We start from the raw sequence: 14,224 nt of genomic DNA, 5'->3' as shown, positions 1-14,224 counted from the left end.
TGAATGCGATCTGGAGCACGGGGACAACGTGGAGGGAGCATAAGCACACCGCCAGCTTGTCAGCGTGCATGCATGAAATTGTCAAACTAGAAAAATGTCATGGGGAATAACGATCAAAAATAAATGCCCGCCACCACTGGAATATCGTCGGTTGCCATAACATTTGGACACCTTAACACCTAAAAAAACTACCTGTGAAAAGGAAAACGCCGCCAGCACAAGAACTTAGGTAATCTCAAAACGCAACTGCGACAAATGAACAGGCTTTGAGACTAGGAACAAACATACCTGGAATGAGCCATGTGCTGACTACACTTTAGTTACGGTCGTAACAAATCTCAACACGAGAAGAGTTTCATGCAATCTTTGTGAAACCCTCTTATACCTTTAAGTACATGGCTGCACGGAACGAGATTGGGTGTGTATCGCAGATCCCAGGGGATGCACGGGCACCCAGTGCATCCGCTTGGATACGGAATGGGTGGCTGCCAACTTTCAACATTTCTCAAAAGAACCCTGTATCGCATAGTTTCCGCTTGAACGTAAACTCATTATAACTGATGTTGCTGCAGTCAGTGACATTCCAGGATTATGAAATTCATTTCGTGAGCGGATAAAGCAATACAAAAAAATGAATGTTTAAGTTTACAATCGAATTTTTTTCTCAAAGCAATTTAGTCCTAGCACTGTGCCTATCACGGCCTGCATGGCCTCACAAGCCCCGGTTTGATTACACCACTGATTCTGGGAGCAAATCCATCACCATACGTTGCGCCACATTATGCGTGTAGCCAGCATAACCTCAGCGCTCCCCCGAACGTTGGGCCATGACAACAACGATAAATGTGCCTGCGGAACACACACTACACACACACACACACACACACACACACACACACACACACACACACACACACACACACACACACACACACACACACACACACACACACACACACATATATATATATATATATATATATATATATATATTCTATATAAAAACCATCCTCGTCAGAGAACCAATGCCTGGCTTAAACAAACAGCTTAAGCCATGCATCACGTAGGACCTGTTCAGTCACACAATCACAGCAGAGCGATTCGACACCTTCAACTTTCCGTAGTGTCAGACTGAAGTGATGTGTGTGTGTGTGTGTGTGTGTGTGTGTGTGTGTGTGTGTGTGTGGGTGTGTGTGTGTGTGTGTGTGTGTGGGGTGTGTGTGTGTGTGTGTGGTGTGTGTGGTGTGTGTGTGTGTGTGTGTGTGTGTGTGTGTGTGTGTGTGGTGTGTGTGTGTGTGTGTGTGTGTTGGTGTGTGTTTGTGTGTGGTGTGTGTGTGTGTGTGTGTGTGTGTGTGTGTGTGTGTGTGTGTGTGTGTTTACTTTGTTTTGTAATTTGAATAGATGTTCGGAGCATAATCTTGTTAAGTGATGGCTCGCCGATGACTGTCTTTCGTAGAGCATGTCGCGTATTTTACCCTTTTCCAATGTTTTCCGTCCGACCGGTCTCACACCACTTTGAGAATGGGGAACGAACGCTCTTGAAGAGTTTGCTAGCTTAAAACTGATAGAATGACTATAAACGAACCAACCTTATGACTTAACCGAAAACGATGGACTTAATTCGAGCCATCAAGGAACAGACACGCAAAGAAACTGATTAAATGCACATTTATACTTGCATGTAACAAAACTCTCATTGATGAAGGCATACTGCCCATGCACATGACTATATATATATATATATATATATATATATATATATATATATATATAATATATATATATATGTTCTTTTTGCGGAGATTCTGCGTATTATGGCCGACGCATGCGTACTAAGAACATGTCTGTAAGCCGTTATTTCAATATCTCTTTCTGTAAAATCATTTAACTGTTTTCTGGGACCCAAAAGGCAATCATGCAGAGTTGCCCTGGGATAAATGCACGACACCAATATGCAAAACAGCAGCAACGTTTCCCCGACGGCTTCGCACTTTGCGAGGCAATGCCGTGGTTAAGTCTGAGCTGAAACTAAGTCGGGTGGCTAAAATGTCTTAAGAATTTAGCTACGCTCTTTTAACATATAACGTATTGAACCGAATCGAGTTTAATTAAGATATTTCTGGTTTTAAAGGATAGGTACATATTCGTACGCATCAGAAAACGATATCATTCATTAATTCGTGACGTGATGCGGGAAGGGCAAACTTGTTTTGTTAGCTGGTTTACTATAAGATTGTACTGTCCATTACGTTTCTATGAAAATGATGTAATGACGAATGGCTCACATAATGTGGCAAACACCTGTTCAACGCATATCCCCGCACGCCTCTGGAATACTGCACCAACGCAGCAAGCGTGCAAGCGCACATGAAGGTCCTATCGCGAGCTCACGCACTTTCCACGCCCATGATCAAAGCAAAGTCATTCCCACCCCTGTCATTGTGTACCGCGCATTTTTCACAACTGGAACAGTTTGCTTTTAATTGAATCCCACACAAATAACAGTCACTATTAATTCTCGATGCATGGCATTTAACGGTGTTACAAAATTAAGTACGTCGTAAGTCGGGCCAAAATATTCGCACGCCTGCAGTGTATCGCACCCAAGAAGTGTCTTTAATACGGCAGCACTGTTTCACTTACGCCTATTTTGACATTCAAATGGACGTGGCAACTCCGGAACAAGCCAGGTCCATGGCCACAGCTTAGCGCCACCACCGTTTTTTATGTCTATGTGTGTGCATATTAATCGTTCCTGTTTTCTATGACCTCAAAATTAAGAGGTCTAAACGGAGTAAAAATAGCAAATTGGCAAGTAGGTTGCATCTTCGCGGAATGACTTGGCTCCCTGCATACCCGAAGGCTGGATCCCTCAGTGCCTGAATCAGCATTCAGCGCAAATCTCACGTGGTGCCACCTCAGTGGTTTGAAGACAAATTGACCCGTTGCTCCCAAGTGGCGACAGACGGGTGTTCTACCCCTCGAGAGCAGCCCTCACCGCCTTTCACTTATATGCACATTTCGACCAATCGCAGGACCGAGCGATGGTAAACAATCCGCCTGGGAGCAGCCGCCTCGAATACCTCTAAATCGAGCCGCTCCCTGGCGCTGCCAAATCTAGATGTTTTGCGTCCGGCTGGGGAATTCTGTGACAGCTAGCGGCAGGGAATCACGTGCTCTCATTTATGGCTATGAGCGATTCGCACTAAGGAACTTTGGACGAGGCTATCATTTCGTCTCTAAATATATAACTACAGTCTTATGTGTAACGTGTTACAGCCGTGGGACGGTTCGCAACGAAGCGTCGCTTTTGCTGTCGCGCATCAAGAGTACAGGCACATAAAAACATACGTGCTAGCACAACATATTCGGCTTCACACCAGTGGCGCGGGCAGGAGGGCACGTTCACACCAGTGACGCGGGCAGGAGGGCACAGGGGGCACGCCCCCCTTACGTTTAGCGATTACATTGCTCGGGGTCCCGCAGCGCCTAACAGGGGCCCTGTATTGTCAAGGGGCCCCGAGTCGACTAGAGACGGTATTCGAGGAAGCCCGAAGAACCTAAGGGGCCCACGGGTCCGACAAACAACGGTCCGATTGCAGGGTCTGAGGGTATAAAGGGCTGGTCGGGGTCTTATTCAGGGTCTCCGACCTGCGAAGACGGGCCCTACAGTTAAAGGACCCCTTTGCGCTTATCGGGGACCCCCTGAGTCGATATGGGCCTATACGTCGGTCAGGTACCACCGTACTATACAGCCGGCTCCGTATCGGTGTGGGCCTGAGGACCCACTTCCCAATCTGCTATAAAGCTTTTGCCAGTGTTTTACACTGGTCGGCAGCCTTGCATCTGTCATGGGCCCACAGCGCCTAACAGAGAGCCCTGTGCTCTAAAGGAGACCCGAGCCGACCAAGGGAACTGTTCAATGAGGCGCGAAGAGTGGCCCAGGCGGCCCACCGGAACCAAAGATCAAAAGCACTGTTGGAGGGCATAAGGGCCCGAAACACTGGCTGTAGATCGTAAAAAGAATCGCGACCCGCAAGGTCGTGACCTAAAATACCAGTCAGAGATCCTTTTGCACTTTTTGAGGAACCTCTGAGACGATGCGGGTGTCTAAGCTGGTCAGAGACCACGAACACCGAACAGTCGGCTTCATGCCCGTCTGAGCCCTGAAGATCCATTACCCAAGCAGAAGTGAGGCTGGTGTCCGCCATTTGTAATGTTTGGGGCCGCTGACACAAGGAGGGGCTCCTGTGTCAGTTAGGAGCCAGTGCCGAACAGGGATCCTGTAGCGGCAGGTGGTCCGAGTCGGAACGGTGTTGGGGGGGGGGGGGGGGGTGGGCGAAGAGGGGCCAAAAGTTCTCTCGAGACCAAAGATCAAGGGCCTGATGGGATGGCTGAAGTGTCCGAAGGGCTGGTTGTAGGTCAAATTAAGGACCCATAGAGCCATGATCCCAAATGTCGGTAAGATAATTTCTTACACTGATAGGGACCGCCTGAGACAGAGTGTTTCTCTATTTCAACCAGACGTCAACCAGAGATCAGAGATCAGAGAACAATGAACGGTCGCTCCGTGTCGGTCTGAGCTCCGGGGGCCCATTGCTCAAGCAGGGACAAGGCGAGACCCGCGATTGATATTGGTCGGTCTCCTGCATCGTTTAGGGGCCCATAGTGCCTAACAGAGCATTCTATACCAAACAAGATCCTGAATTCTGTGCCAATATGACATTGTACCGAACAACGGGTCACCTAACCCTATTCCAGCACTGGCCCGTTAGGCCAAACTGGAGTCTACGTGCCAATTATTTGGCCGCCTGCGGCGAGCAGGAATGTTGTTGCGTTAACGACGGTTCATGCGTCGATCCAGGGTCAACTGTGTGGGTCAGAAGGCTTCCCTCATCAGGAAGCGGACCAATAGGTTATGGTGCATCCCGCTAAGGGCCTCCGGATCGGCCAGGAGATGCCAGAATGACGGCCGGAAAACACGCCGTGGTAGGACAGCATGGCTCTTCAGCCCTTGGCCGGGAACAACGATGTGCCCGTAGTGTTGTACTCGGGGGGGGGGGGGGGGGGGTTCACCGAAAAGAAGTAAGGGGTCCCATTAGTGTTGAATGTAGTGGGTCGAAATGGGCCCAAAACGCTTAAGGCCATCCCATGTTTCCCTGAGAAATTAAACATTTTGCAAAACCGACTAGTGAATGATAATATATCAAAAAGTTTGAACACACACGCCGGGTGCCGATAGTGCAGAGGTTAACGCGCCTGCGTTAACCTCTGCACGTCTGGGAAACTACAGATACAGGGTTCGATTCCTCACGGCGCCCGCCCTTCCCGCCAGGGTGAGAGGCTGGCGGCGCCATGTAGCCCCAGCAGCTGAGTGCGTCATAAGGCCCCATTGTCACGTTCTTAACCTCGGGGAGAAAAACAAGTTTGATCGCAGTTTTCGCAAAACCGAACGGCGCTGGCCATTGCAAGTAATGCTACGGGGCGGGCGCCAAATGCGCTGCAATGACCATCGTAGACTAATGTTTGTAAATGTCTTTCAAAGTTGGTTCGTGCAGTTCAAGGACTACACGCGGCGAATGTTTTTTTTTTACAACTTTGAGGTTGTCCTGTTGACAGATTAACAGTTACAGCAACACGGAAAATGTAGATTTACCTTACTCTTCCAGTTCCACCATCAGATTCCAGCGCCGCGAAGTGGTGCTGTACAGACCAACACGTTATTGTCATCAATCTAAGAACCGCACAGGTGAAATATACGACCGGAATATCTCGTAGTGTGCGATTTGGTGTCCAAAAGCGTTCAAAAGTACTCCTTTCAGATGCATCACCATTTTCGTCCACCTCCTGGCAACTGCCTAGTGTTAGCCGCGCGACAGACGCTGCGGCCCTAGGAGAATACAAAGGTTGACATCAAGTTTTTTGTTGCTAAGATATGCTAACGTGCATGCTCAAAACTACGTTACATGATTTGTGCCTCTTATCAATTCTGACTGACTGTTGAACACATCCAGACAAAAATAACTTGGCCATGCTAAAGCAGATTGTCGACCCATTTTGATTTTCGATCTACGCGGAATTCTTGATGTCTCTGCACAACTCAGATATAAATTCTGACAACATTTCGGAGTTCTGCCGGTTGAAAAGAGTCCACTGGACCATTGTAAAATGAAAAGCGCCCGTTATTTACTTCATGCAGTCATTTAACGCATGATATATTTACCATAAACTTAAGGCAAAATTGATCTCGCGGTAACGTCTGGTCTATATTCCAATTACAGAAGGTAAAAACGTGGAATATATATATATATATATATATATATATATATATATATATATATGTATATATATATACATATATATACGCATAAATATATTTATACATAATATCTAGAAAACATGTCCTAAGTAGTGAATGGGGCATATCCGGATATTTTTTTAGGCGGCCCTTTTACTGTCGGAGGGCGTTTGCCAACCCCGTGCCCCCCGTTGCCAAGGCTCTGGTGCGCAATTCTGGCTGCATATCATCCTGCTTCACATTCACCCGCGAGTAGTAGTCAGTCAGACACAGAGAGCTAAAATCACTTTTGAACTAGGGTGGGAGTGAAAAATTCCATCGCAAAAAGACCGTGCTGGAGTGAAGAAATCAATTCACAAATATGGAACTTTTGAGCTCGTGACTAATGCTTCAACAAAGACGTCTAATTCAAGTTGGCATGGATGTAATATCAGAAACCTGACAAAACTGTTTTGTTTTATGACATCTTAGGCCATTAAAGTGAAACAGAATACATTAAAGCATCGTAATTTCATGACAGTGTACTGAGCATATTAATTATTAACACCCATAATTTGATGCTGCACTTTGCACTTCCCTTCCACAGCACTTCCAACACAAAACAAAGCAAAGAAATTAAAAAGTAAAATAACAACAGAAAATTTAACAAGCATAAAACACCCCCAAAAACTTGGACTCCCACACATCAGCCCATCACTAAGTCAAACACAATAGACTTACCTCTGGGTTCTGTTAAGATGGGTTCAGGGAAAGCAAACATATTGTCACTGTTTCTTACAAAATACCAATGCTTATTTCCATGAAAGTAGCAATGCCTAACCTTAAAAGACCTTACTTCATCTCAACCTGTCTAACCTGTTTGTATCACAGCAGCAGTTGTGAGTTACTGATTCTTGCACAATTCCTATTGCCACTTGCCATGCACTTAACCAACTTAACCTAACTTAGAGTAGCCCATATGTTGAACATCATCTCGATTCGCCTATATGTTGACAGCAGCACCGGTGATAACAACATGATAAAAGTAATTTTCGGCTGGTTTCAACTTGCATTTTTATTCAGTTCATTTGTGTATGCTTGTTGACATCAGACAAAGTTGACAAAACGCAAATAAAAACACTTTTCAGTTTGCATTTTGCGGCCTTTTCAGCTGCAGCAATGCCATCTCTTTAGGCTTGTTTATTGACATTTAATGACAAAGTTTGAGATGTTCGCTTCACATTTGAAATGTGATGATCTGACTATTTGTTACATATCAACATTTAACTCAAAATATAATTGCTATGTAGCTTAGAGTTTCCCTGTGTTAAAAATATAGTGCATATGTACAGCACAGTCATTTGCCCGTCAGCAAACCATGACAACTATAGAAAACATCTGGTTGAAGCCCTCATGAGGGACCACTTCAAGAAATCTGGGGCAAATAATGAAGAATATGGAACAAAAAAGCCCATTGCACGCCTTGTGGCACCATCATTTGTCTTATGACAAAACTCAATGGATTAAAACAGAAAATGCCAACTCTGGTCACCAATCATGTGTTGAAAGCAGGTAAGGTAAGCAATTATTTGGTCCACAGGAGACTAACTAGCTTCTTCCTGCTCCCCCAAAACAAAAAGTCAGTACCTTTTGCACGATCTGCTGGCGGACAGAGTCATCCCACTCAACCCCCAAATACAAATACCAATCATGCCCATCAACCCACGCATTATATTTGTTTTGTTTTAGTCATTGTTTCGCATCAGAATGCGAGACAAGTAAGAGGTGTGCATAATAAAAATCTCCAGAGGGCAGAATTTTGCCATCAAACACTTCTGTATTAGCTGCGTCAGGTCTGTCCCAAACCTCTGTATGGCAGCATTAGGATAGCCTTGTCAGGTAGCCTGGTGAGTCAGCCACTCGAAAGGCTTAGATTTATCACTATTGAGCACCGCCATGAACCAAGAAGACGGTTAACCGAGAGTTTAACAGGACAAAAATGGCGTTAAAAAGAAGTTCCGTGCTTCAAATTGTCTCCTTCATTCCCTGTGAATTGTTCACTCTTGGGTGCATATCAGGCATGTTTGGGCGGCTGACGACTTAACCCAATTTATGTATCAAATATGTACAAGTTTGCAGTTGGAGCATCTTGCAGAGAAACTGGTCAACATTTTAAGCAACAGATGGTACCTTTAAAGGCAATAAAAAAGGACGGAAGGATAAAGTGGTATCACGCTGGTATGATACCAAGAAAAATAAAAGTAGTTAAATAAGTAAAAATACTGATACTATTCTGGCAAAATTGTTGTAACCAGCTGATTTGACTTAAAAGCTGTCAACATGAGCGCTGAAATGGTGATATTGATCTTATAAATTTAATTTAGAAGACATTTCTTGAATTTTTCACTCCTGCATTTCGGGATTAATGCAATTTAGTGGTGAAGTTTCCTCGGGAAAAAAGAAATACGTGGAGTAAAATTATCCACCAAGCCTTGCTGGTGTTTGCACCAGGTTCTGATTTCGTGGTGTGGTGGTGAGACCAAAAATAGGGAGGCATCAAAAGGTTGCATTTGGCACACAGCTACCGATTGTGATGCATTTTGTAAACAAACCAAACTTAATGCGTGCAAGCGGCTGGAGTCGCTGGTTTTTTTTGGCTTGGAGGTACCTGGCGACCTTGCTCTGTGCATACATAGACATGATTCAGATGTAGGTGACGCAGGACATAGCCATAGGTGTCTAGGTTCTGTGGATCCTCGTTTATGCTTGGTGTTTTAAGTGAGCTCGGTTTTGGATGACATCTGAAAACCTCAGAAATGAAAATAGCGATTTGGCATGTGCGACTAGACAATGTCAGGCAGGAGTAAAAAAAAATCCCATAAAATATGGGGAAAATGAGTGAAAAATTCCCCCTCATAGAGCGTTGCTTTACACCCAAAGTCGGCAATTCTAGGACACTGGTCAGACAGTACTCACCGGACATGCCGCTTACCCGACATGCCGGACATACCCATCCGACATGCCGCTTTCACAGCATGGGCGAAGCATCGCTGTGGGCAGTGTGCTAGATTGGATCTATTTTTTATTTATTTTTCTATCTTTCTAATTTTTCTAAGGGCAAGGCACTGGATCTATCTCGATTGGCAGTGTGTTATGCGACGCCGGTGCGAGGTAGGTGACTTCCCGCCCTCCGTTCTTGGGCTAGGAAGATGTTCAAAGTCTGGCTAGGCGTGCAGTGTGTCGCGGTTTGCATGTAACGAGGCAGGCAACTCAAACTCCCCATGTCGCAATACGTTACAGGCCAACGTGAGGGTCTGTAAATGTCGGCTGTCAGTCGGGCGTCACCCAGGAAAGTATCTCGGGCAGATTAGATACATCGTATAATTTGCGTTCTCCAGCAATTACTCTGGTGGTATTCAGAGCAGTGTTTGAGACAGTATGCAATGTTGCAGAGTGCGATAGTTTTTGATTTGGTATTTTTTTATGTCGCAGTTCAGTTTATACAAACTGAAGGACAGCATCGGACCAACTAGAGTACCAACACAGTCACGAGTGTTTTGATGACGCCATCGGGAGGGCTGTGGCAGGCGTGAGATAGGCCAAGCAGCACGCCCACGAACCGACGGCTAAGCTTGGGTACGTATGAATTCCGGGACAAGGTGTTGTCAAACATGACTTTAAGTTTCCTTGCTTCAGCACAGTCACTGCGTCGCAATAAGTTACCGCAAAATCGGGAAGTGTGCAAAAGCTTAGGTGGTTACCGAAATTGATTTAGTACGCGCGAGTTAAATACGCCGAGGGCGCCACCACACCGCTCAACAAGACTTGGGTGTCATCTACATATTGAAATGCACGTGCTCCTTTCGATAATAATTGCAGTTCAGTGGGAGACACCGTTACTAACAGTGGCTCTGAAACGTTAAAATGGGCACTTGTCGTTGTCAAACAGCAATCGCATCGTCCTGCATCGGGACCCAGCATTGAGTGGCATACTGTAGGTGTGTCCCTGAAGACTGATAGCGGACCAGGAGGCTCCAGTGCCGTACGTATGCAGTTACTGAGGACTTATTTGCCATGAGGTTGTGGTGAGCACAACGGGCCCATCCGTTTCAAACAATGCGTCATGTCAAGTGCAGTGGCTTCAAACAACTATTCAAAGTTCAATCCCCAAGGTACGTTGCCATGGGGATAAGGGGACCGAGGCTAGCGACACTCCCACGTGAATAATGCTACTTGCGTCTTAAATCTTGATATTTTTTACTGATATGATAATTTTTACTCTTAAAGGAAGAGTCCACCTTTGGGGCATATTTCAAAAACATGCTATGGTGAAACTTCATAACGATTTACTTCGAGCAATAACAATGGGTAGTGTCAGTGCGACACCATCAAGATAATACAAGGGTGTAGGTTTTGATTACCTCTTCGATTCCAAATTACGTTATCAGCGCGTTGTAATAACACTACAATTCCTCTTCTCTTAGTAGCCCCAGTGTGTATCATAATTTTGCGGCAGCTGCAGTTGTCTAGACCGCAGCGGTCATGACTACAGCAAAATCTGGTGAGGACCGTTGTCAGATGTTACGGGTCAAAGGTACACTTTTGAGCTGCTTTAACCCACGCATTGATGCTTTAACTCACGCATTGCGGGCCAGCGGGCTTAAAAGTGGCACCCCTACTGGAATGAATGACGTCGCTTCAAATAAATGTTTGTAACTGTCATGGCGGGCGGCAAGGTCCAATTACCGAGAAATGAGTCGACTATTGTTCGTACCAGAGCGTCGCTGTAGACAAAGTGATACTCCATTCCCCAAAGCCAAAGTGCGCTTCGAAAAATGCCTTCATTATGAAAATGCGTAGGCCTAAAAATGCCTAAAAATGGCGCTACGGTAAACGCCACAGAGGAGAAATCAAAGCCAAAGTATAACGCTTCGTTCGATTCCCGGGGTAATAGCCTCATAGTGGCATATTTTTCTCTGAAAAGTGATTCCTACTGATGTTGCATTTGTTACACAAGATTCTTGACTTATAAGTGTGTCGCAAACATTACAGAACACACTTGTTAGACAAAGCAAGGTAAATTAAATGCATTACTTTCAAAGTTATGAACAAAAAATCCCATGCGACTTCTCCCGCAGGAGCGAGTACGTCAAATCGACATTCTAAGTTATTCAGACGGATTTCGAGAAAACTGGTACCACCGATCAAATCGGACGTGTCCGATCCAGCGATAAGTGGAAAACACAAAACTTGCATACTCCTTCTAACGTCGCTGTCTCTTTTATGAAATGTGCGGCAATTACACATCCACATCACCATTGGCCATGAGGACTTTTAGTAATGTTTCCACCCTGTTTTACAGCGAAATGCTCAGAACATGTCTGTCATATATTCATTAACTGCACAGTTATGTGAAAAAGCGTTCGTCGCTAATCTGGCTAACGGTGGGTCTGAATAATTTACTATTGAGGTAAAATCCGACTTTGCGTGCTGCTTTAACCGTAGGTAGATCTTAATTAAGTCTATAATCAAAGTGCACCTTTGAACGGAATAATTAAGTATGATGGCATATCACACGGCTATACACAGCAGGCACAGACACTTAACATGTGAATACATTATCGCTATGTGGGAATCATAAAACGTGCCAAATGCGAGAAATGCACGGCACGGGCCAAAACCGGACCCGGCGAACCGGATCCGACAGCTTTGGCCGCCTCGCTCGTCCTGTGATTGCGCATGACGTCTGGCTTATTGACGCTTTCAGTGACTTACCGTTGTACGAGGAACAACAAAAGTTTTTGGTTGACCATTTTTGGCAGCAAGTGTAAACACATATGAACCAGTCGGCCTTGACGTAAGCCACATAGCGTGAGTCTGTATGAAGCACAGACTCAAGCTCGTGAATCACAGGGTCATTCGAGAACGGTTTCGAAAACGGTGATGGTGGCGCTGTCGTTTGCCGGCGTAGCTTCTGTGGCTGGGACGGTCTTGATATAAACATATGACTAGCAACCGGACCATTCCGGCTCACTGATCAACAGTTTTCACTTTTTGACCTGTTGCGCGCGTCAACGTCCAAAATCGGCTATGAAGATGCACCCTGGAACAGTCCGATCCATGACACTTGCTTGAACATCTGTGACTAGTTGTAGACATCATGTCACAGTTTCTTGACGTTTGTCACCTTTCTTCCCTGTCAGACGGCATTGGCGTCTTACCCTTCCGGCGCCAAGTGATGGAGAACTGTATGCCGGCTGTGGTCCCTGCATGTCAAGCTTTTTTTTTGAAGGAATGAACTTTCGTCTCTGCGATGTTGGAGGGAGCGTCCCACATTTGTATGGGGCTTTCAACTGAAATGACAATCTTGGAGGAGATTCGGTGCATTTCACAGTCCTGCTTTTCTAAAGACCTGAAACCTTCTAGTTTCTGATGCCCGCGAACACGTGCGGATAATTTTTTAAAGGCTATTTGAAGATCACCCAGGCATCCATAACGCCATAACAGCGCCATTGAAATCGTGCTATTTCGTTGGCGATGCAGCGATCAAGGGCAATAAAACATGATTGTTGACTCGCTCATATCTGACGTTCGTTAGCACGATTTCGAGACATGACGGCCGCTAATTGGCTGTCAATCAATGTTGTGCAAGGTATAACGACGCACTTAAACAATGACGTATTGTGCAGCATGTTTGCTAAAAAGCGATAATATGTTTTCTAGAGAAGTCCTTTTTCCACTTAAGAATATGCCAATAGTTAAAAGTGGGCATATTTGATCATATCCAAAGCTTACTACAACCTCTTCAAATGTGGAACATTGCCTTTAACAGAATGGGTGTGTGCAAGGGAATGGCGCCTCCTGGAAGGTCTGCATGCGAATTCCTGACAGTTTATACAAATCATCTTGTGGGAAGACGCACTTTAAATTGCCAAGACTCTGCAAAGCTGGAAGGCATCAAAATCAGCTATCAGGAAGTATGACGGCGGGGGTCGACTGACGTGCCTAATGGTCAATTCAAACCAGTGTTTTCATGGGCGTCGGACGCGCGTCAAAAGCGGGTGACGTCAGAACAAAAAGTGTGACGTGTGATTAAAACAAGAGGGTGCTCAAAATAGCTCAAGAACAACGTGCTCGTGACTATCATATTCATGCTTGAGGCCTTAATATTTGTTTTAATGATCTTAACTATTCAAGTATGCAAGAATGACGGGCTGAACAGGCCCATACTGAAATAGGGTTAGGTGACCAACCGTTCGTTACTGGGGACCCTCACTGGCACGGGACCCAGGACCTTGTTGGCACATAATGTCCTATTAGGCACAGAATGCCTTGTTCATCGCCAACAGGCACTTTAAGCCCCTGACCGATGCAGGAGACCCTTACGCCTTCCAACCAAGTCCTTGATCATCGGCTCCGGTGGGCCGCCCGGGCCCCTCTTCGGCCTCATCGAACACTGCCCTCGGTCGGCTCGGGGCTCCTTGCGAACACAGGACCCTCTGTTATGCGCTGCGGACCCCTGGCAGATACAGCGCCCACGACCAGTATAAATCTCTGGTGACGGCTTTGCAGCTGATAGGGTAGTGGGTCCTCGGGCCTATACCGGCATGGCGCTGACTGCGCGGGACTGATGGCGCCTGACCGACATATGGGCCCAAATCAACTCATGAGTCCCCGATCGGTGCAAAGGACCATCTGACTGTTATCTAAGGGTCCGTACCCGTAGGCTTGAGCCCCTGGATAAGACACGACCAGCCATACGTGCCCTTAAGCCCCCCAATCAGGCCCCTGATCGTCGGTCTCGGTGGGCCCTCCAGACTATTTGGACATCTTTGAACACCGCCTCTGGCCGACTCGGGCCACTAGCCAACACAGGTCACCTATTTGGCGCTGTGGGGCCCCTGACAGACACTGGGGCTCCGACCAATGTAAATAGCTGGCTTCTGC

Source organism: Pollicipes pollicipes, unplaced genomic scaffold (assembly GCF_011947565.3).
Source record: "Pollicipes pollicipes isolate AB1234 unplaced genomic scaffold, Ppol_2.1 Scaffold_5724;HRSCAF=6776_pilon_pilon_pilon, whole genome shotgun sequence".
In the NCBI taxonomy this organism is placed as follows: domain Eukaryota; kingdom Metazoa; phylum Arthropoda; class Thecostraca; order Pollicipedomorpha; family Pollicipedidae; genus Pollicipes; species Pollicipes pollicipes.
Note: the sequence above shows the minus strand (reverse complement) of the source record.